At 41.4% G+C, this 22,789-nt stretch overlaps 1 pseudogene; it reads left to right on the top strand.

Moving 5' to 3' along the window:
• The first annotated feature begins 22,015 nt into the window (after positions 1 to 22,015).
• Positions 22,016 to 22,133, top strand: LOC124723764 (annotated as a pseudogene).
• The last annotated feature ends 656 nt before the right edge of the window (positions 22,134 to 22,789 follow it).

Genomic DNA, 22,789 nt, shown 5'->3' with positions numbered 1-22,789 from the left:
GAAGAAAACAAAATATATGGCAGGGCACAAAACGTGTTACAGCAGAAAAAAAAACAATGTTTCAGACAAAGGGTCAAAGGCAGGGTCTCTTCGACTTATAGTATAGTTTGTCGGTTACGGTAATCCTCCTACAATACAGGCGATGCACCTTCACACTGGTCCATGCAATAGATCAATAGTTGTGTATTTAATAGGATCGTCACATATGCTCTATGCCGGAAAGCAGATTAGAGTTTGTGACTAGTGATGGGTTAACGAACATGTGCACTTGCTGATTATGTTGTTTTACGATGTTTGAATACGTGTGCTCGCACTGTGTAACATCTTCACAATTGTATTTAACAGTATTGACAACGACATGCAAATGCGTCAGCTTACATTACGTTGACTTTGCTTAAAGCCATAATATCACCACTTGATAATGGCCTAAGACCGAGACTGCAATAGTGTAATAAAAACTTATAACACTCACTGGTGTGAAGATGATGTCCATCAAAAAATTGTCAATTGGCTGATATAACTTAAGTATGTTGTTAAATTAACCTAATTATGTCATGTATTGGAAAATTCGACTCGTTCCACATCATTACGAAATATCGTATTCATGATCCATGGAACTAGTATTAATCTAATCTAATCTAATCTATAAGCCAGACGTAACATTATGCATGAGAAAGGAAATACTAAAATCCCGAATGGAGCCAGGTTCTCTATGTCACAAGCCAGAACAAAGGGGAGTGATAGCGGAGTAACACCTCTTTAAAAAACCTTGCTTCAGGTGGCCCGGCTCATAGAACCTCGTGAGGGCCCCTGCCAGGGTGACGGTGAAGATGGTCAACGGTTTTGAAGGCGGAAGACGACAACCATGTCCCAATGGTGGATTAAGCGGATCTTTAGCAGCGCCTGTTCTTCAGAGAAGCGACTGCGAGGGGCGTCTGACTCCAGAGGAGCGGCCTATTATCGAGCTCTGGTGCTTACAACCTCTGTTCTATTACTGGGAAGGATTTGACCAACCCACACTAGTTTTACAACCAAGCATCATGGAATGTCGTCATGAAAAGGACACTACGCCAGGTAGTACCTCTTTAAGGGAATTTGCCACTCTTACTCAGGCCTATGGGTTCTGGGGAGCCTGAACCTAGATGCTTTGAAGTCACGACTACGCATAAAAAATTCAAGACAAAACAGAACTACTATTTTTGGACTTTTAACGTCAACTCTCTGTTGAAAGTTGGGAAACACCAAGAATTCACGATGATGATGGAGAAACATGACATAAACATCTTGGCCATTCAAGAAAGCAGATACCTAGATGAGGACACAACGGACATTGAAGGATACAGGATTCATAAAGGCAAAAGAGCAGTCAAAATGGATAAGAACATGCCGGTACTTGGCACAGCTTTTGTTGCTCGTAATAAGTCAGCTCAATCGTGGAGTTCTTCAGCCCTTCTGAAAGACTTTCTGTCCTAACTCTCAGCTGTGTTAACAAAGGATACACACTGATCAGTGCGCATGCACCAATCAATGAAGACAACAGACGCAATCCCGTGAAAGTTGAATATGTTTTGGACCTTCTTGAAGAACAGTTAGAGAAAATACCATCTGAGACCACAAATATCCTAGTAGGGTCCACACAAAAAAGGCGATAAAAAGAATGTTAATAATTATAGGGGCATCTCATTAGTACCGGTTCCATATAAGAGTCTCTCCAAAGCGATACAGAACAGAATTTAGGGTCATCTTGACCAACAGATGGGGGAATGTCAAGCTGGTTTCCGAAAGGGCCGTTCTTGCCCATAACAGATCTTTAACCTGAAGAACATCACCAGGTACAAAAAGCTGGGGAAATAACTACGTGGTACTATTTGTTGACTTTCAGAAGACATATTACTCCATCGACCGACAGGCATTAACGAATATTTTGGAAGAGTTTGGGGTGGATGATACATCAAGAAAGCTGCTCAAACGAACTCTCACTAACACAGTGTCAAAAACAAAATGTATGGGTGAGATATCAGAACCCCTTACAATCAGAACGGGGGTAAGACAAGGAGATGGGCTATCCACACTCCTTTTCAACTGCGACTTGGAAAAGGTCATTCGAGAGTGGAGAAAGTTGTTAGGCCAAGAAGAAACAAATGAAGAGCGGTTGAGACTTGGTCCTGAGAACAAAGGGGTGTAGATTGACTGCTTGGCCTTTGCACATGACCTGACCATTTTTGCTAAGGGCATAGAGTCAGCAGTCAACAAGATCAATTGGATGTCAGAAATTGCTGAAAAAGTTGGACTCCAGATCTTTATTCAATCTGGGAAAAATAATACGAGTTAAGAATTTCAGGTATCTCCAGGAGAATGGATTAGAATAAGAAGCAATTAATGTCTAATGTCAGGATGAAGAAGTTAGACCAATCATACCAACTGACAAAGAATACCTATAAGAAAAAAATCTATGAGTATAGGGGCCAAGTTCCGACATTATAATACAGCTGTAAAACCTGAGGGCTTATATGCGTCCGAAACTTTGACCAGCTGAACGATTGAAAAAGCGAGAGCTTAGGATAATAAGGAAAATCCTAGGTAATAGATGGGCTGATGGACAATGGCGAATGAGAGCAAATGAGGACTTGTACAGCAAGACAGAACCTATCACAGCATCCATTAAGAAGAGACGATTGTCCATCTCATGAGGATGGATGGCGGCCGAATAACTGAAACAATATGGAGTTTCATCCAATCTAAGAAAACAAGGCCAAGATGGTTCGAAGAATGTGAAAAAGATCTTAGGCAGATTGGCATCTCAGAGAGAGAAAATCCTGACAGGAACATATTTAGAAGACTGGTGAACAACTACCAAGGTTTTAAAATGGCTTCAACGTCCAAAAGACGGAGAGGGACATTATCCGAAGAGCATAAACAGGCACTTGTTGGTGGGCTCAGAAGATACTGGCAGGAAGTCAAAGCTGGAACGAGAACAACACCTAGACACTGAAATGAAATTGGTTGTTACCACGCAGTCCATAGAGGCTCAACTCGATGAAAAAAAAATAAATAAAATAAAATAAAACTTCGAACTAGTTTCCTTTTTCCACCATTCTAGAAAATATGAGGCTTGTTTTTATACATAACGACTTCTTAAATAACTGAACCACAAATAATGCAGTGTGAATTTCATAGTAAGGGTTTCTAAAAGGGTTCGCTTTTGAGAAGACCATTGAAATTAAGTCGTTATACAATGGTATATTCCGTGATCTGTCTAAGGCGTTTGACTGTATAATTCACAACATTCATTAAAGTAAATTACAACATTATGGTGTAACAGAAAACGGCGCTAAATGGTTCAAACCGTGTCTGTCTTGCAGAAAACATAGGGTATCAATATGAAGGAGTAAGGTATTACTCTAACAGTCTACATCCAATTGGAAGCTAATTATATCTTAGGACCCTTACATTTTACTGTGTACAGGATGATTACGATTAAAGTTAAACTTTCGAAATGCTGTAAAAATAACACCACTGGTCAGAATGACATCAAATTGCAACGGAATATTAGCGAAGAAGGGGGAAAACGTATGACAATAGAGGAAAAACAGTGTGAAAATGATCAATAGATGCCACTGTATGTGTCAGAACACGTAAATGAAAACACCTGTCATGCGCAAGACCCATCGAAGTTGGTGTAAGCACGCCGGGTATACAGCTTTTCCTCCTTTCGCGTCTGCGACGTTCACCATGACTGTCTCCATGCAAAATCGCGCTCTCCTTGTAAAGCTGTATTACAAGAAAAATGACTGTGCACACGTCGCTATGCAGACGGTTTGCACACTGAAGGATTTGAAAAAAGGCGTTTGTCCGATGACTGCCGTGGGCCTGGAGAAAATGATTCGGAAATTCGAAAAGACGGTTTCTTTTAGTGTGCAGCCTGTTAGAGGGAGGAAACGAATTGATTCTGCGTCAGTGGAAGCAGTGGACACGGCAATGCAGGAGGAGACGATTGGTGGTGTGCGTAAAATCCCAGGAAACATCCTTATCTTCTATCCATTCAAAATTACCCATGTGCACGAGTTGCTTCCTGTTGACCTGCCAGGAAGAGAGACCTTTGCTTTAGAATTTCTTGCTCGTATGGAAGTGGACAATGATTGGCCTTGAAAGATTTTGTGGACAGACGAAACCCACTTCCATGTGACAGGCTATGTCAATTCACAGAATTGGCGAATATGGGCAACGGAAAATCCACACGCAAATCAAGGGTCATATTTTTTCGACGAGACTGGTGCTTCCAGTCCTGTTACCTTTACCATCACTGGTAAGTGTCTTTTGCGCAACCACGTCATTTCAGCTGTCCAACATCGTGGATGTGTGGATGGGATCATTTTCATGCAAGATGGCGCACCTCCGCACATTGCACATCCAGTTAAGCAGCTGCTGAAGCGCCATTTCGGAAATGCTAGAATTATCAGTCGCCATTTCCCAACAGCCTGGTCTATCCGATACTAGACCTTAATCCGTGTGACTTCTGGCTGTGGGTCTATCTGAAAGATGTTGTGTTCATTGTTCCTGTTGCAAACTTAGCTGCATTGAAGGCTCGTATTAGGCAACACATCCTGATCGTGACCCCGAAACTTCTATCAGTTGTGGAACATGCTGTTCCTCGATTTCAACTTTTTGCAGAAAACGGTGACAGCATACTGAACATGTTTTGCGCCAGTCACACAGATATTAATAATCCGATTTGATTTTGATTGAAGCCTTTTATGCGGCTTTTGGCATCAGGAAAATTAAAAACCGATGTGATTGATGCTTTTCATGGGGTTTCTGGCCTCAGGACAATTAAAAGCTGATGTGATTGATGCTTTTTATATGGTTTTTGGCCTCAGGACAATTGAAAACCGATGTGAATGATGCTTCTTATGCAGTTTTTGGCCTCAGGACGATTAAAAACCGATGTGACTGATGCTTTTTATGCGGTTTTTGGCCTCAGGACAGTTAAATTGCGATGTGAGTTATGTTTTTTATGCAGTTTTATGCCTCAGGACAATTAAAAACCGATTTTTCCCATCCAATGTGATACGACCTTGCTGTGGTGGATGGGCTAACGTAACTAACAGTATCACACCTGTACTCCCACGTACACTGAGTGGTATAGTTTGCTTAACGTCGAACATACACCTTAAGCATTGCTGTATGATTCATTTGTCATTTATAGTCGAACTCTGTTAAATTATGATGCTTACGGCGCCATCTATTGCTATATTTTGTAACTGTTTATTTTTCTCCTGCCATACGTTTTCCCCCTTCTCCTATAATATTCCGTTGCAATTTGACGTCATTCTGACGAATGGTGTTATTTCTACAGCGGTTTGAAAGTTTAACTTTAATTATAATCACTATGTATATTATTGACCTTTCATCAATAACATTTGCAAGTTTTCTGTTCATTTACAATTCAATTTTTTTTCATTATACATATTTTATTTTCCATAAACCACGATATTAAATTTGCCATGCTTTGTGTACTTCTGCTATAGTAAGCTTCGATTAGTCGAAATAAGCTCCTTCAGCTGTCCACTACAGCACTTCTCTATTTAGGAAGTCTGTTTTGGCTATCAGCCAATGCGAAGCCTTCGCCGTTCTGGGACCACGGGGTTCTCTAATTTTTGAATGTGCAATCGTCATTCTAGTGCGGTTTTTCGTCGAATGTTGTTCTGTTCGACTCATAAGGAAGGCTGACTTTGATTTATCTTGCTCTGAGCTTAGTCTTAATGTTTACAACGATAAAGAAATTAGATAAGATCTTTTCAGTTGCCCTAAGGGGCTCAGCATTTGTTTGCTGAGTACGGGCTTGGCGACCGCGGGGTTCCTGAGCTGGGGACTTGTAAGCTCCGCCAGTCCTCTGCCACCGTAACCTCTGTTCATGCTTCAGCGACCACAGTACGGCGCGGCGGTAGAACGTTGTGTCACAGGGAACGGGGATCTTGACTTCACCGTCTGGATAGCGAGGATGGAATAAACCTCTATAAAAAACCCTCAGTCTCAAGGTGCGCTGCGCGCTGATGACATGCATGGCTGTTGAGGTGGAACAGCCGTTAGTGGGCAACGTCTGGGAAACCTGCCGCACCTTAGTTGAATAGGGTTTACTCAGGCAGGCGGGACTCTGTCTGAGAGGATCCTTATTTCCCTAGCTGCTCGTGGGACCGATATGGAACCTTCGAATGCTTCTTCTTGTTCTCCGAGCGGTAAGGGTGTACTGCCTGGGAGTATTCACGCCCATTCATCAAAAAGAGTGAGGGAGGCCATTCCTCCTGATAACCACATTGTTGTCAGTAATGGGCCTCAAAGAATCATGAATCACAATGTCTTTGTGGTGATCAAGAGGAAGGAGGGGACGTTGGAAAAGTGTCCCCCTTCTATATTCATAAAGGTTTAGAAGGGCTTGCTCGTACCCTAAAGTCTGTTAAGCGGTAGAGAGATGGTTCTTTGCTGATCGAGACTTACTGGGCTAAGCAGGCGGAACTACTTAAAAAGTCACTAAAATTGGGTGACTGCGACATCATTGCTGAGTTGCATAGCTCCCTTAACTCCAGCAAAGGTGTGGTAACCTGCCGTGATATTATGGACATAGATATTGCTGAACTCAAAAAAGACTGGGCATCACAGGGGATAATAGATGTGGAACAAAGTACATGTAAGAACAATGGAGAGACCACATTTACTGTGACCAATTCTCCGTTGCTATCTGAACACATCATGGCAGGTTTCCTCTGACTTAGGTTTAGGCCCTATGTACCTAACCCTACGGGCTGCTTCAAATGCCAGCGTTTTGGCCATACAATTGCAGAGGCAAAGCGACTTGTGGAAAGTGTGGAAAGGCAGCCCGTTAAGTTGTGACTGACTGTCCGTCTCCAGCAGTCTGCATTAACTGCTCTGGCAGCCACCCAGTCTGGAGCTGAACCAGCCCTGTTTTTGTAGAGGAGCGCATAATTCACGAAATCAGAGTGACCAAAGCGGATCCCCTACGCAGAAGCCAAAACGGACTATCAGGCCATGAAACCCCCTGTCATTGCCACATCTTATTCTTCTCTGGTGCATAAACCTGTTACTAAGGTCGATGCTTCGACTCAGACGACGTCCAGTGTACCATTATCCACCACTAGCACCAGTAGTTGCACCTGCATGTGACAAAGCAAAAGGGAAAGACATAGCAATCCAGGCAGCTACGGCAGAAGAGGCCAGTAATTGTTCCACAGTGCATACCCTGAAGCCACCCCAAAAGCAGAGTTACCCTCAACACCAATTATTTTCCAAGAAAAGTGGCTGTCACCGCCCCCTTCCCCGGACATTCTTGCTGAAAAAGGGAGCAGGGAAAGGACGTCAACATTCGGGCCAAAAGCTGACCTGGGCACCATCAGACGTCATTCTGGAACGTCTGACTGATGATGGGGGCATCATGGATTTTGAGGCCTTATCAACAGACCCAGTCAGTCCCACCACCTCACCTCGCTCTACGAACATCTTACAATTCCACAGCAAAGATGGGGGTAAATCAAGATCTCATTAATGAAATGGCTCACATACTCCAGTGGTATATATATGGACAAAGGACTCATCTGGAGGAATTGAGACTCCTCGTACAGGACAGGTCCTTTTGCCTCTACGTTCAAGAGGCTCATTTTAAAGAGACTGACACACCTGTGCTTGCAGGCTATCGCTTTTACAGAGAAAAGACCTTACTGGAGACAGAGCAAAAGGTGGATTTGCAGTGTATGTAAAGGACACTTTTCACTTCTCACCTACTCCCTTCACAACAACACTACAAGCGGTTGCTGTTCGGATAGTGGCTCATGTTGACATCACAGTGTGCCATATGTACTTACCACCTCGTGAGCCTCTTAACAGTGGGGTCCTCACTCATCTTCTTGATGAACTGTCCTATCCTTTTCTCCTTTTGGGTGACTTCAATGCTAACAGTGCATGAAGAGGTTCTAATACCACTTGCCCCAAGGGTCAGGTACTTCAGAGTCTGGTACACACAGCATATCTTATGCTGCTGAACATGAGTCAAGCTACACATTTTAGCACCGCTACAGTTTTGTCTAAAACCATATACCTCTCCTTCTGGTCGCCTGCTCTTGCAGACACTGGTCAGTGGGCAGTGGGCGATGACTGTCAAGTTAGTGACCATTTACATATATGAATCCATCTGCCTAACGGAGCAGACCCCAAAAGAAAGTCACCGAGATGATTGTTCAAAAAGGCTAACTGGATGCTTTACTGGAAGTTATCTGTTTTTGAGCAATGTGGCGGCATCCAGGACTGGGTCGATCACATTGCAGCTGTGATTCACCATGCCGCTGATGCATCAATTCCAAAGTCTATGGAAACAACTAGGAAGAGATCCGTCACTTGGCAGAACGATAAGTGTCGTTTTGCATTCTGGCACAGGAGGGCAGCTGTGTGCATGTTCAATCTATGCCCTAAGATGAGAATCTTGCAAACTTTCGAATGGCTCGTGCAAAGGTGAGGAGAATAATTAGGGAGAGTAAGCAGAGGTCTTAACAAGAGTTCCTGAACTCCATCAGTAGGTCCATACCCGCAAATAAAGTATGGGAAGCCATCAGGAAGATTTCAAGGGACAACTCTCGACCGCCAATAGCAGCTGCACGAATACAGGGGTCTCTTGTAACACCAACGAGTGGCATAGCTCAGAGTGGCTGAACCATATAAATCGTTTCCAGTCGATTCTAGCCAGGATCCCACCTTCTGACGCCATCGGGAGCGACGGGAGAAGGCTGATGCAGATTTCCGTTACACCCAAGAATACAACCAGCCCTTCTCTCTGTGGGAGCTGCATTCTGCATTGTCAATTGCTTGTGATACGACCCCTGGAAACGACCTGATAACCTACAGCATGTTGCGACAGTTGGACCGACGGTTGAAGGAGGTCTTCCTTCAGCTCTTCAATAAAATTTGGATAATTGGTGACTTTCCCAACTTGTGGAAAGAATTTGTTTTAATCCCAATTATAACACCAGGGAAGGATCAGACAGACCCCATTAGTTATCGCAGTATTAGCCTGACAAGCTGTTTAGGAGAGACACTGGAGCGTATCTTCAATCGGCGCCTAAAATGGTTCTAATGGCTCTGAGCACTATGAGACATAACATCTGAGATCATCAGTCCACTAGAACTTAGAACTACTTAAACCTAACTAACCTAAGGACATCACATACATCCATGCCCGAGGCAGGACTCGAACCTGCGACCGTAGCGGTCGCGCGGTTCCAGACTGTAGCGCCTAGAACCGCTCGGCCGCTCCGGCCGGCCAATCGGCGCCTAGTGTGGGTTCTTGAAACCAGGTCCCTACTCAGTCACTCCCAATGTGGGTTCAGGAGGTGTCGCTCCACGCTCGATAATAACCTGACCCTGCTCGAGGCTGCAGTTCAACAAGATTTCCTTCGTAAGCAACACCTTATCGGTGTTTTCTTCGATTTGGAAAAGGCCTACAATACTACCTGGTGGCATAATATTTATCGCGGCTCCATCAATGGGGATTACGAGTTCATCTACCGACCTTCATACAGTCCTTTCTCTTGGACAGATACTATAGATACAGGTTGGAAATGTCCTGTCTGACAGTTTTAAGCAGGAGAATCATGTCCCTCAAGAGAGTGCTTTAAGTGTCACAGCTTTGGCCATTGAAATCAACAGTATTACACCCACAGTTCGACGTCCAGTACTATTTTCCTTGTTTGTGGACGACTTCCCCATCTTCTGTGCATCCACCAGCCTCGCCACGGCTATTCAGCAATTGCAGCTGATGGTCAGGCGGTTGGAGTCATGATCTTGCACCACAGGCTTTAAATTCTCATTAGAGAAAACGGTTTGTGTTGATTTTAATCGTTCCCACCGTCTGTTTAACTTGTCCGTTTTAAAACTGGGGGACACCATTCTCACTTTTAAGGAAAAGGTCTAGTAGTTGGGTCTTACCTTTGATGAGAAGTTAACATGGTTGCCACTCCTAAAAGAATTGAAAATCGGATGTCTCAAAGCCTTAAACATCCTTAAATAGGTCAGTCATAAGTCTTGGGGAGCCAACAGGGCTCGTCTGCTCCAACTTTATAAGGCCTTTGTGTGACCCCGACTTGAATATGGATGGCAGATTTATCGCTCAGCAAGGCCTTCATACCTTAAAACGCTGGATGCATTTCACCACGAGGGTATTAGGCTGTCAACAGGGGCCTATCGCACAAACCCTGTTGTTAGTTTGTGTGCAGAGGCTGGTGAGCCTCCGCTGTCTATTCGACGTCTTCTTCTAGTTGTACGCCAAGCATATAGGACATTGTCTGTTCCTACATCGCCAGCATCCAGTTACGTTGTTCAGCCGCCACTGGAACGGCTGTCCGATCATCGGCCACAAGCAACACGGCCATTTGGGATCGGTGCAAGGGAGAGCCTTGAATGACTACAGGTCGGGGGCATTAAGGTCCACAGCCAGGGGTGGAGTAGTGCATCACCCTGGCTACTAACAAGGCCCAGATTATATTTCGAACTGATTGCTTACAAGAACCATTGCATCCCAGACTATGTTTTTAAAATTGAATTTAATGAGATTTTACGTAGCAATCCACAATTTATTACTGTCTACACGGACAATTCTAAGCAGGGAGATTTTTTCGGTTGTTCTGTCGTGTTTGCCGATATTGTCCGCAGGATAGGGCTTCCAGTGCATTTTTCAGTTTATTACGCGGAACTGTTTGCTATCCTGAGAGCAATGGAGCAGATGAGACGGCGTCGTGACCAAAAAATTGTCATTTGCTCTGATTCTCAAAGTGACCTTCTCGCTGTTGGACAGATGTACCCAACAGATCGGATGGTGCTACAGGTACAGGACTATCTCCTTCTCTTGCATAGGTAGAACAAGGAAATCATTTTTTGCTGGGTTCCAGGGCACACAGACATTCAGGAAAACGAACTCGCTGCTGCTGCCGCCAAGGAGGCTTGCTCCCTTCCTCCTCCTGCTCGCTGTTCAGTCCCTCTGCGAGCTGTCACTTCATTTCTGACCAGGGAGCCCATATGTTGGTGGGAGTCTCAGTGTCTGGAAGTGAGAAATAATAAACTGCGTTCTCTTAAGACTTCAGTGCGACCATGGATTACCTCCTTCCGCTAGCGACGGTGTGAAGAAGTAGCCTTCACTCGGCTTAGAGTGGGACAATGCCCATTGTCACATGGCTTCCTCTTACGTCGGAAGGAGCCCCCAGTATGTCAAAGATGCGGGACACAGCTGTCAGTACGACATATTTTAACTGAGTGTGTTTTATATGACGACCTGAGGGTTGAACTGGGTGTCCCACAGGATCTTCCCTCTGCTTTAACTGATAACGGGGCGAGTGCTGTTTGTGTGGTGTCCGGAATTCTTCCCAAAATACTGGGTGTGAGATCTTAATGTGTCACAGAGTCGCTGGGTCACGTATTATTTCTAAGTTGCCATCCAGCCACGGTTATCTGTCCCTTTTTTAATAGCATCTTTACAGGTATTTAATCCATGATTTTATTTAGTTATACTGCTGTGAATCGCTGGGATTTTATTACGGGCTTTTCTGAAGCTCACCTTCTTGGGGTTGCTTTACGATTCCTGTGGTGAGATCAAACGTAGTTTTGCAGTTTATTGACCTTCTTCCATAGGTTTTCACGATTTTCTTCGGTATATCATTAATACAAGGGCGCTGATGACCTTGCTGTTTAGTGCCCTCTGCCATAAATCATTATCATGATCCTCATCATCTTTTCAGTTACCTGCTGTTGTTATTATTAGGATAATGTGTGGGTTATTCCACAAGTGTATTCACAAGTTTCACACAGTTGGCTTACGATTACTCCATACACAGCCTCGTGAGGATATGCCACCATGTAACAAAACGGAATAGGTTTTTGTTAAATGGTAGCAGATTATTAGATATTCTATTATCTTTTCAATCTGTAGTGTCATAGTTCCATACTTCTCATCTTTTAAATAGGTTATTATCTTGTCGGAAGTAGTGTGTGTAAGAATGTCTTTTCCTTACTCACTGCGAGAAGTTTGTCTTGTAGGGGACGGTGTTGAACCTGGAGGATAGTGTACCTATGAACACATGATGTTTCCTTGTCGGTGTTTCACTCTAGTGACCTGTTTTATACTCACATAAAGGACCGACATAAGCAGTTTCGGTAATTTTCTGCTGTTTTTATTGTTGTGAGACATGAGGTACTCCTATGTGCAGCGTTTGTAAATATTGCGAATTCTACATGTTTCACTCCTGTATTATATATTAAAGCTTTTCTGCATTTATTGTCAATTCTTCAGTTACAGAATTTTGTGTGCAGTATGATTCTGTGCATTTTTATTTACGTAACATTTGGGTGGGTCAGCCATACTTCATCAGTCGAACACCATCTTCTGCTCTCAAACGGAGTGCCTTCTGGAACACATTATATTTGCAAATTTTACTTATTACGTTTACTTTAAGAAACTTCATGATGGCTCACCAATATTGGGATCAAATTACTTTACGGACGTGTGTTCTGATCTTAACTGTCCAGGAAAATATCGATTTAATTCAGAGGCAATGATAACGAATCCGAGGGAGCATCCTCATCTGCGCTTCTTGGAGCTGTTTGCCAGAAGCAAACACACTTAAATTTTTGCACGGCTTCTTGGTGAATAGTTACTTATTATTTAATGTCTGAGCAGTAGCTATTGAAAATTAACTTCCGTTATGCTTAGACTAAGTATTTGTGTCTGTAACTATTCATCTAAATATTTGTGGTCACATAGCATTTCAAATATGTTTTCTGGGGCATACATTATCTTCTTTTACTGCATAGCTTATTATTTCAGGCCGTAACAAAATGATCGTACTAATAGTTTAGTTTTATTCACACAAGCCCATCCTACACGTTACCATATAGGCCATTTGTTTTGCTGCAGGTGATACAGCCATTAGATTAAGATGCAGTCAAGTATAGTTTTAGGCAGAGTGGCTAATGATATTTTCTTAGAGGTCAGGAATGATTCTAAGTCAATTTTTTTATTATTAATCTTTGAAAAGCTAAAATATATGCAGTAGAGAACTTGTAACCGATTCCCACAAAGCGTTTCTCTTAAATAATTAAACAAATGAATAGAATGAATTGCAGTGTTGAATTCTTGAGTTAACAGCTGATAATAGATTTATGTGGAAGGACCATACCCCAGTGTAGCTGCTGTACCTAAATAAATGTTCCGTCGCAGTGTGGGTGCTGTCAGATGCAGTCGACATAAAAACAGAAAAATCTGGAATAAATCGCTTACGTTTATTCCTTAACGTCATAGAGAATTATCTTTTTGCTTAACTCATCAAGCCAAGCTATAGTTTTCTGGTCACAAAACCGTGATATTCGAATAATCTGTGGCGTGAACGCCAAAATATCTTGTGGAGACCTATTCCATTAACTGAGGACTGACATGTGCTTCCCTGAGAAATTTGTGATAGTTAAGTGAAAATGTACTAGAAGTAAGAGTAATCTAAATAAAGATTTAAAGGTACTTACGCTGGCCCGGAAAGATGTCCTTTATTCAGGAACACACATTTTCCAAAAGTTGTTACCAGCCATAAAATCTTAGCAACTAATGAAGTTCCATTTAAGGGAAACATAATGAGTTTATTCGTGGCTAACTCCTTTTATCTCAATGACGAATTTCTTAACAAAATCAGCTGATTTATATCTGCGGATCTTCAAGGCATTAATGTGATAACTGTAGGTAGGTGTTGTAAACAGCTTTCTGTTTGATTATTCATGGCTAAACAGCCTAAGAATTATGTTATGCTCCCGAGTGTCTATGTATTTACATATTTATAACAAGTTTTTCTCTAAAATGAAGCTAAGTTTAACCTTATTTACTTATTCACCATGCACAAGCAACATTTCACTTACTATATGTGGAATTACGATCAGCATATCTCCTTTTTTGTAAATATGTATTAAGAAGTTTTCTCTTATGACTTTTTCTACGTGCTTGAGTATTTCCTCACTATGTGTTCATGGAAAGAAAAGTATATATAATGTAATCTCATATAATCCTCGCCACACACATTTCACCTTCGTTGGTCAAATCTTCGCAGCAGTGGAACTCTAAAATATTGTAACTACCTAACACTTTCCTGATCTTGCTATTGGACTCTAAGCAGCTTCGGTTAAGAATGGAATTTTTTTACTGGTTTCATGTTACCTCTTTCCACGTGTTACTATGATTAGTGAAGTTTCTTCGTTATCAGCAATGATTGGTGTCAAATTTGCACAGCACATTTAATGTCCATTGCGTATGGGTATTCAGAAGTCCTGACCTTCATGATCCACATTTTATTTCTTTGCACATTAACCTAATGTTACATGTAATCTACGAAATTCTTGTACTAACTGATGCATTTTGTTCTGCTGTTACTTGTTTTTCCTGTGCCTTTCAGGCATATAACTTCTTAAAGCAGGAAACTAGACGGTATTCTTAACACTTAAATTTCAAAATCTAGGGTTGATTGGGGTTGATTTTTCATACCTCCAGGAGGCAGAAATGGCAATGCGGTGGACCGCTTTCTATGCTGTAGGTAGGTGTTATAGCCGGAAAAATAGTTTGTCCGTCCAGTGTTCACTAAATCAATACTGCAATACGTTCACTACATCATTCTTAACCAATCACATTATTGCACATTATATGCACAGGGATGGAAGAGCTGATAATGGGCTTCATTTCTTTTCGCAAACTAACGTCACACATTATTCCAATCACACTCTACTCAGCCAAGACTATTGTATGTTTAACTCGAAGTTAATCAAAATTTGATACCATATAAAGAAATAAATGAACGTTGATACACTTAGACGTTTCAGTGACAGTAACAGTTATGAAGAGTCTTGTGACGAAGGCAGCAACACCCCTCATCTGCATAGTTGGCTGGACGTAACACTACCTGAAATGTTTTTCTCATCTGAAATAAGTCCAAGGAATTCAAAATGTTTGACTCCATTGATTATTTGCTCATTATTACGTATTAATGAGATTACGCTTTCACAAGAGTTATATGTCAGGAACAATATACTATTTCGTTTGAGCGACGATGTGTTCTTTGTAACTCATAAACTACAATTACCTCTTTGGCTACGTGATTTACATTACATGCCATGACATAGTTTTGTAGATATCCGTTCAAGCTGTCTGTATGGTACAGGTCTTAAAATGTATAGTTTTGAGACTATGAAGTGGGCGAATAACCCTACGTATACTATTTCCTTCAGACAACCCTCTACCTCGATCTAGTTCAATGTTATTGTTTATGCATCGTGATCAGAAAGACCACTGCTGTCTTGCTCATTCTGAGCATTTCAACTTTACGATCTATTAAGGAATTACTGACAGTGCTACAGTTTCCCCACACTCTGACTGTGAAGCACACTGTTTCACGTTTTAGGACTCAAGTCGATCAATTAACATTTCTTCCCCTGAAGATTTACTTAAGTATTCGAAGACTACGATTAGCACTTTTATTACTTGGGTAACTTTACTCACCGTTAAAGTAATACACATTCAGTGGTGGTACGTTGTATTCCATTTAATGCCCTTTAAATACGAATATGCTTATCATATAAACAGAAGCTTCTTTAGAAACTAGATCCGGAATTACTCCTAGGATATCCTAAGAGATGTGGGCTTATATCAAAAGTGGGTTATATTTTTACTGAGACGCAGTAAAAGGAGCTTTGTAGCTGCAAGAGCCTGAATTTATGTCCAGGAGGCTTAGGTCGAAATGGCCTTCTGCCCTTATTCTGTTGCGGATGAGCAGTTGTACAGCGAGTGATATCAACAGCGGGCAGTTCTTCTGTAAGCCACCCCAGGTGCTTGGGCAACGTGATAATTTAACTAAAGTTTATATTGTCAATATCTGTTGGTGTTTTATTAGTAGCCGCTCAGTAGTACACGAATCCTGTTTTCCTCTTGTCATTTTTACGTGTTACTAAAAACACCAAATATTTGCAGGTTTTTTTCTTTCCAATGAGCCAAACCTTCCCATTTCTAAGACGTGTTAGAGGTAGCTCCTCTCGTACAGTTAAAAGCAGATTGATTTATTTAATAGATGTAACATTTTTCCAGTACGATATGTCTCAGAGCTTCGCTATAAAAAGCAGTACTCAATTCACGGTTAATATACAACACTGAATTCTTTTTTTTTTTTTTAGTTGTGGCTGTTTTTATTACTTTAAACGACACGGTACTGCTAGTGCTCTACTCATCATTAAAGAAATATTAAGATAATTTTTTTAAGGTCCTTTTAATACAGTTTTCATATTACTATAGGTGGCCAGTTAAAACTACACGGGTTTGCTGATTAGAGCAGTATATTCGTCTCCAAGTTCAAAACCTATGCATTAAGCAGTTTTAAATTATCTCATATACGGTTCATTCAAATGAGATATAAATAAATCCTGTGAGGCTGTATGTGTTACTCGGATATGTGATAATAGCGTAGACAAGCCGTCGATGTTACCCAACCGCACAGATCAAGTGAATTTCCATAGACAACTGGACTATTATTAGTGACATCTGAGGTGTGTGAAGATTAGTTCAGGCAAGTGCAGCGTCACGTTTATGCAAGGAACTGGTGATGGCAAATGAAATCCATCGTCGAGCGAAAGCAGTATAATAGGTAGCGTGCTTCAGATATAGGACTGCCTTTTTGTGGTGTGTTCAGGAGTAGCTGACAGTACTACTCACGCCCTGCACTGCAACCTGAAACGTGTCTCCTGTGGACGCGTTAGTCAAGGAGGACTACCGAACTACTTTAAGTGTCCTTTCAATTGCTGTCAACATCAGCGTGGAATCCACACAGACGATACTGCGTTGGAAATTCGAGTCGAGAAGGTTATACGGTGTGAACACCCCTACAAATCTGAAACGTCAGAAAAACTGCCCCTTTGGGATGTACATGGAATATCTGACCAGACACCAGAGGGAAGCGAGATAAAGCTTAGAAAGCATTAGAGCTATGCAAGAAACTTGACATAAATATTTGCCACCCACAACAAAAGGAGCTATGTACAACATATGATGTCAGCATTGCCGACAGACAGTAAAAAGAAAAACTCAGGTATGTAGACATCGACCTTCACCCTGGCCAAAGCAGGTACAGTCACTGGCCCAGTACCACTACTACCATTACTACTAATAAATCTGTAACTTGTGAACACTAGTCTACGTTTCATGTAAACAACTTAGTACATTCCGTACATTCTATACTCTACACAGAACAGATGATTTCGATCCCATTTTCCTTACAGTATTAACGTGTAGCTACTTCCAGCTTATGGTAGTTTCTGGTGTGACGTGATCCTGACTGATCACTCACGCGACATGCATTTGGCACAAATTCCTCTTGTTATCAAGCTCTAAAAGTACACACGTAACAGCAATAGCAGAAATATTTCAGGTACGATCGTTGTACGTTGCTTGTGTTGGTTTATGAGATAAAATATCATGCAGCCAAGTTTAGGACATTATGAAATGTGTTAGAGAGATGGTCTTTCTTTTTCTTTATTATTTTGGAACGAAATTAACGCATATAAAGTTCTCTCAATTAAAATCATGATATACATCTAAAAATATAATACTGTGATTGGCATGTGTGTGAGGAAAGCGCAGTATTTTCATTTGCAACAAGATGATCATTCTCCATGCACGGAGTGTTTGGTTCTTCATTACAGATTAAACCACTCTAAAAATAAGAATTTTTAACAAACGTATGAAAAACGTTCGTCGTAACTTCTGCAAATTTCTTGCACTCTGCTAGCTGATTTATAGTCCCATTACGTTACTTTTCAAAACATTTATTCACCGTTTGTTTTATTTGAAAGACACGAGATTAAATAAAATACATGTGATACAAGATATCCTCCTACGATAAATTACAGGAGCATATAAGAAGCCACACCTGTTCGTCGAAAATCAGTTTGTCGTGTGTCGTTGCAAGAACCTCGTATAGTATCCAATATTAACATTGTTTTTGAGATCTGACACCGTCTGATGAGTGTCATTCTCATCATCCTCTGTCGAAGTTGCCAGAAGATTACAAGGATGTCATCAACGTCTGTCGAAATTGCCAGAAGATTACAAGAATGGCACTCATCGAAACGTCACGGAATTTTGAAACGTAAGCAGTGTTGCCCATCATTATGCTAGCGCAAGTTATTTGCGTGCAGAGAGATACAAGTATAAAATGTAAGTTTCATGCCTTATCAACAACAAGTTCATCAGAGATGGAGAAGTGCAATCTCTATCGAACATTAAGCGCGCTGTAGAGGTTAAACGGTTTTGTTACTTAAAATAAATATTTATTACTCAGTCCCTTAGCGGATTTAACCTCTACTAGAGAATCGCTCTTAACCTAATATATCCCTTGTTTTCCGTCGCACAGGTCCTAAAAGAATAACAACTTATGTCGTGTTTGTTATTATAAAACAGTTTAGAGACGAAGAGTACAGTAGATAACTTTCTAAATTGACGTTATTATGTGTACAAAACAAATAACGTGCAGTAGGAATCAAGGAAGAAATAAAAATAAAGTGAATCTACTGTCGACTCCGAGATCAGTGGAGACGGAGAACTGTCTCGGTGGGATAAGGAGGCAGAATGAAAATGGCTACTTCCTTTTCAAAGGAATAATTCCGGCATTCAACCTTACTTCTGAGATAAACGAAAAATTTCAGTCTGGTGGTCCGGCTTTTATTAGAACTATACTCCTCTGAATTACTTGCTCATACATCAACTTCTGCGCTACCTTACTCACATGGTGAAAAGAAACTTTTAGGCAAACTGTTTAAGTTTTAATGAACTTCATAATGAATATTTACAACAATAATCGCAATTAGGCGTTTCTTGAAGCCGTGCTGACAATTATTTTGCTTGACACCCTATTGGCCATGACGTTAATGAGAAATCTGCAACAGGCCGGCCTCTGTGGCCGAGCCATTCTAGGCGCTTCAGTCCGGAACCGCGCTGCTGCTACGGTCACAGGTACGAATCCTGCCTCGGGCATGGATGTGTCTGATATCTTTAGGTTAGTTTGGTTTAAGTAGTTCTAAGTTTAGATGACTGATGACCTTAGGTGTAAGGTCCCATAGTGCTTAGAGCCATTTGAACCATTTGAAATCTGCAACACTTCCTCTCATATCCGTCAGGTAAAGCAAAACGCTCAGCACCTTTCATTAATCTAGTAGAATAATTTTGACTATTTTGGAAAGCAACAACAAATCTAAACCACGTCAGTTTAACATTATGGTTCAAACATCATTGGTTTCTGGAACGCAAATGAATGACGAATCGGAAGGTAGCTATGAGACCATCTGTACGAATTAAAATCAGGATGATGTTTAAGTAGACGTTTTGAACAGTCTCAACGTGTCACTTACATAGAGAAACATGAAATACTTCAATAAATTAACTTGACTATTCATTACAAAATAGCTGTTCGAAAGTATTCAAAACTTATTTCAAGTTTTTCTGTGATATGCAAAAGACATCCCAGGATCAAGATTTATTCTCAGGTCTATGTAACTGAATTTAGCAATCCATGCGATATTAAATGACAATCCCTAATGCAGAAAGCAAAACAAAACAATAACAAGGTAAGGTATGTACTTTGTGGTATCACGTAGTGAACCTCAAAAAACAAGAAATATTTGTTTCATGAAATATTGAGTCACAGCGGTACAAGAATATTTAAGTTGAGAAAGTCACAAAAAGCATTTTTAGCAACAACATTATTTCTGAAGTAGAATAAATGAGCGATCTACAATGAGTTTTACCAGGACAGCGTACATTACTGATGATGTAAGAACGCAGGTGTCAGTAGGAGTGGGTAAAAACATTGATTACTGTATGTACGCGTATGGCTCGAATGTAGGATCAGCGTCCCTTTAGGAACAAAAACCTTCGTTGAAACTTAGCGCTCTTATTAATTCATTAGGAGCAGTACTTGCGTAATTTATACGTGATATCGAACACAATTTTAGGTTATCAAATGGCTTTTCTGCCAGCCTTCGCTCGTCAACGAAGCAAAGAATTTACCTGACGACACCATTCGGTGCGAGGCACGCCTGTATTTTTGTGAGTTCTCATGGATTAATGGGGGTCTCTTCTCTTAAAGATAATACGGTTGCGCGGCAGACCACGCAGTGAGGCTAAAAAGGTTGAGTGGATGGGTAATTTATTTTTTAGTGTCACACAACGCTTTAGTGAGAACGCCGTTAATGTGATGCCGACGAGAGCAACTAGGCCCATCTCCATGCACCATTAGCGCCGGGGAGAGTGCCTCATTATCATCGACTGCATCGGGAATCCTGAAAGCGACATGGATATTGTTGACATATATATTTAAGAACAAATTTGGTGTAGCAACGTAAGCGTCTAGAGCAAGATTCCAGCAGGAAGTGCCTGTTCGATAGCAAGTCCTTTCAGAGACGGACTAACATTGCGTCTCAATTTTTGTGCTGCTGATGAGGTGTTTCCGTTTCTGTGGAAAAGCGTTGAAGGCGATTACAGAAGAATTTGCCTGATTGTAATATTCGTCGTTACCGATGCATCCTCACCGAAATCTATGCTCTAGACTTCCACACAACCATATTAAATACTTAATGTAAATATTCGAATATGTTTCTTAACCATCAGCGAGACTTACAATGCGAGGGAGGCTAAGCTCTTTATGTAATTGATTTCGACGTACAGTTAAAGTGAATAATAAAAATCAGAAAATGACTTTTTAGGACACAGATATCATTTGGACAAATCATAGACCTGCAGGCCAAGACAATCGATAGGTTCAGATGCGTGTTACTATACGTAATTCACGAGCAACGTACTCGTATTTCCTCCACTACACGACTTGTTTTATACTTGTGGGTCCACCTCTCGTGACAGTTGTATGGATACTTTTTCGTAGGTTGTGTACGTTTTGGAACAACCGGAAGACGATTTACAGGTTACTTGGTTGCCAATGACGTCCATAATACACCAGATGCCTAGAAAACGAGATAACTCTGAAGATTCGTATGAACGTTTCTAGGAACTGTCCTGTGAGAACCGGCTCATCCAGCCAATAATGGTGTGATCTTTAAGGTGAAATCCCAACCATCCGATAACCTGTTTTTTTCCGCACCCATGAAACGTTGTATGAGGCGTAGTAAGTGAAAACAGTATCTGAAACCCTGGACGTTAATATTTTCAGTCTTACTCTTTGAGGACAGACCTTAATGAGACTAAGTCAACTTTCGTTTGCCATTAATTGATTACATCACTGTCAGTTTTATAACCCAATCATTATATGATCCTGCTGAAGACCTGACAAGAATATTAACCCAAGCCTTTTAAACTGCGTGCTGACGAAATATTTTTCTTAAATGTACAGAAATATGGCGTAATATCTATAACTATTTAATTATTACGTACGTTGCCATAAAGCTGACACGTACTACAGTTGGAAACCTGAACAGATAGACGTGTTCTTATGTCTTTGATGTATCCATTCACGATATGGGGACACAATATGAATTAAAGGCACTCGGTTAAGGAAACGGTTGAAGAGGGACGTACGCATCATATTACAGAAGACAGCATACATGTTCGTTAGTTCGATGTATCGCAGTATTCATTGCTTCGAATCCACTGTAGCATGTCGATGTGGTGCAGATCGTATGAGACCAATATGAATTCTATCAGTTAAATGATTTGACAGTTGGCATATTATTTCATGTGATGAATGCCTCTTTGATTATACCAGTACCTTTATTAACTGATGACGGTGCATGTGAAGTTTGACATGTTTACTTTAATGTCATGCAAATGCAACAGTTCACACGAGAAGGATTATCTAATCCAAGATCATGGGAGTGCTACAGAATTTAGAATAATACCTTGAGTTTCAACTTCGTAACATTTGTTTTAACCCAATAGTAAAGGGGCAACGGCCTTGCCGCAGTGGATACACCGGTTCCCGTGAGATCACCGCAGTTAAGCGCTGTCGGGCGTGGTCGGAAGTTGGATGGGTGACCATACAGGTCGCCATGCGCTGTTGCCATTTTTCAGGGTGCACTCAGCCTCGTGATACTCGACCGAATAGTAGCGGTTTCGGTCCAGAATACCATCATAACGACCGGGAGAGCGGTGTGCTGACCCCACGCCCCTCCTATCCGCATCCTCCACTGAGGATGACCCGGCGGTCGGATGGTCCCGGTAGCCCACTCGTGGCCTGAAGACGGACTGCATATAATATTAAAGGGATGAGGCAGGGTGAAATATTTAAAAGGGGGGGGGTGAAAGAGATAGTTATGTACATACAAATGTTTATCTCCCTATGAAAATATTCTCTACTGATACTGGTATGATCATCTCCTAGATAACGTGCAGTATGTCAGCAGATACGTGCAGTATATCACTTGATGGGATCTGATGAGGGATGTATTTAAGGAGACTGACAGGCCTCCAGTACACATTCCACTCAGTGGTATGATGATTAAGAAAAGCAGTCTAGTCAAGTTGCAAAAAGTGACGATGGTCTGACGCTGGGCAAAAATGGATACTATTTCTCAGTAGGTGAGACATGAATTCTTCGCGTGCTTTTGTGGTGAACAAGGATAGTGTGAGAACGAATGTCTCTCCTGTGTATAATCGGCACCGTATTTGCGGAGCGAAATACATAAATGATATTTGAAGTGGATGTCACCAACGGTAATG

Source organism: Schistocerca piceifrons, chromosome X (genome assembly GCF_021461385.2).
Source record: "Schistocerca piceifrons isolate TAMUIC-IGC-003096 chromosome X, iqSchPice1.1, whole genome shotgun sequence".
In the NCBI taxonomy this organism is placed as follows: domain Eukaryota; kingdom Metazoa; phylum Arthropoda; class Insecta; order Orthoptera; family Acrididae; genus Schistocerca; species Schistocerca piceifrons.
Note: the sequence above shows the minus strand (reverse complement) of the source record. Positions and strands in the feature narration are given on the sequence as shown.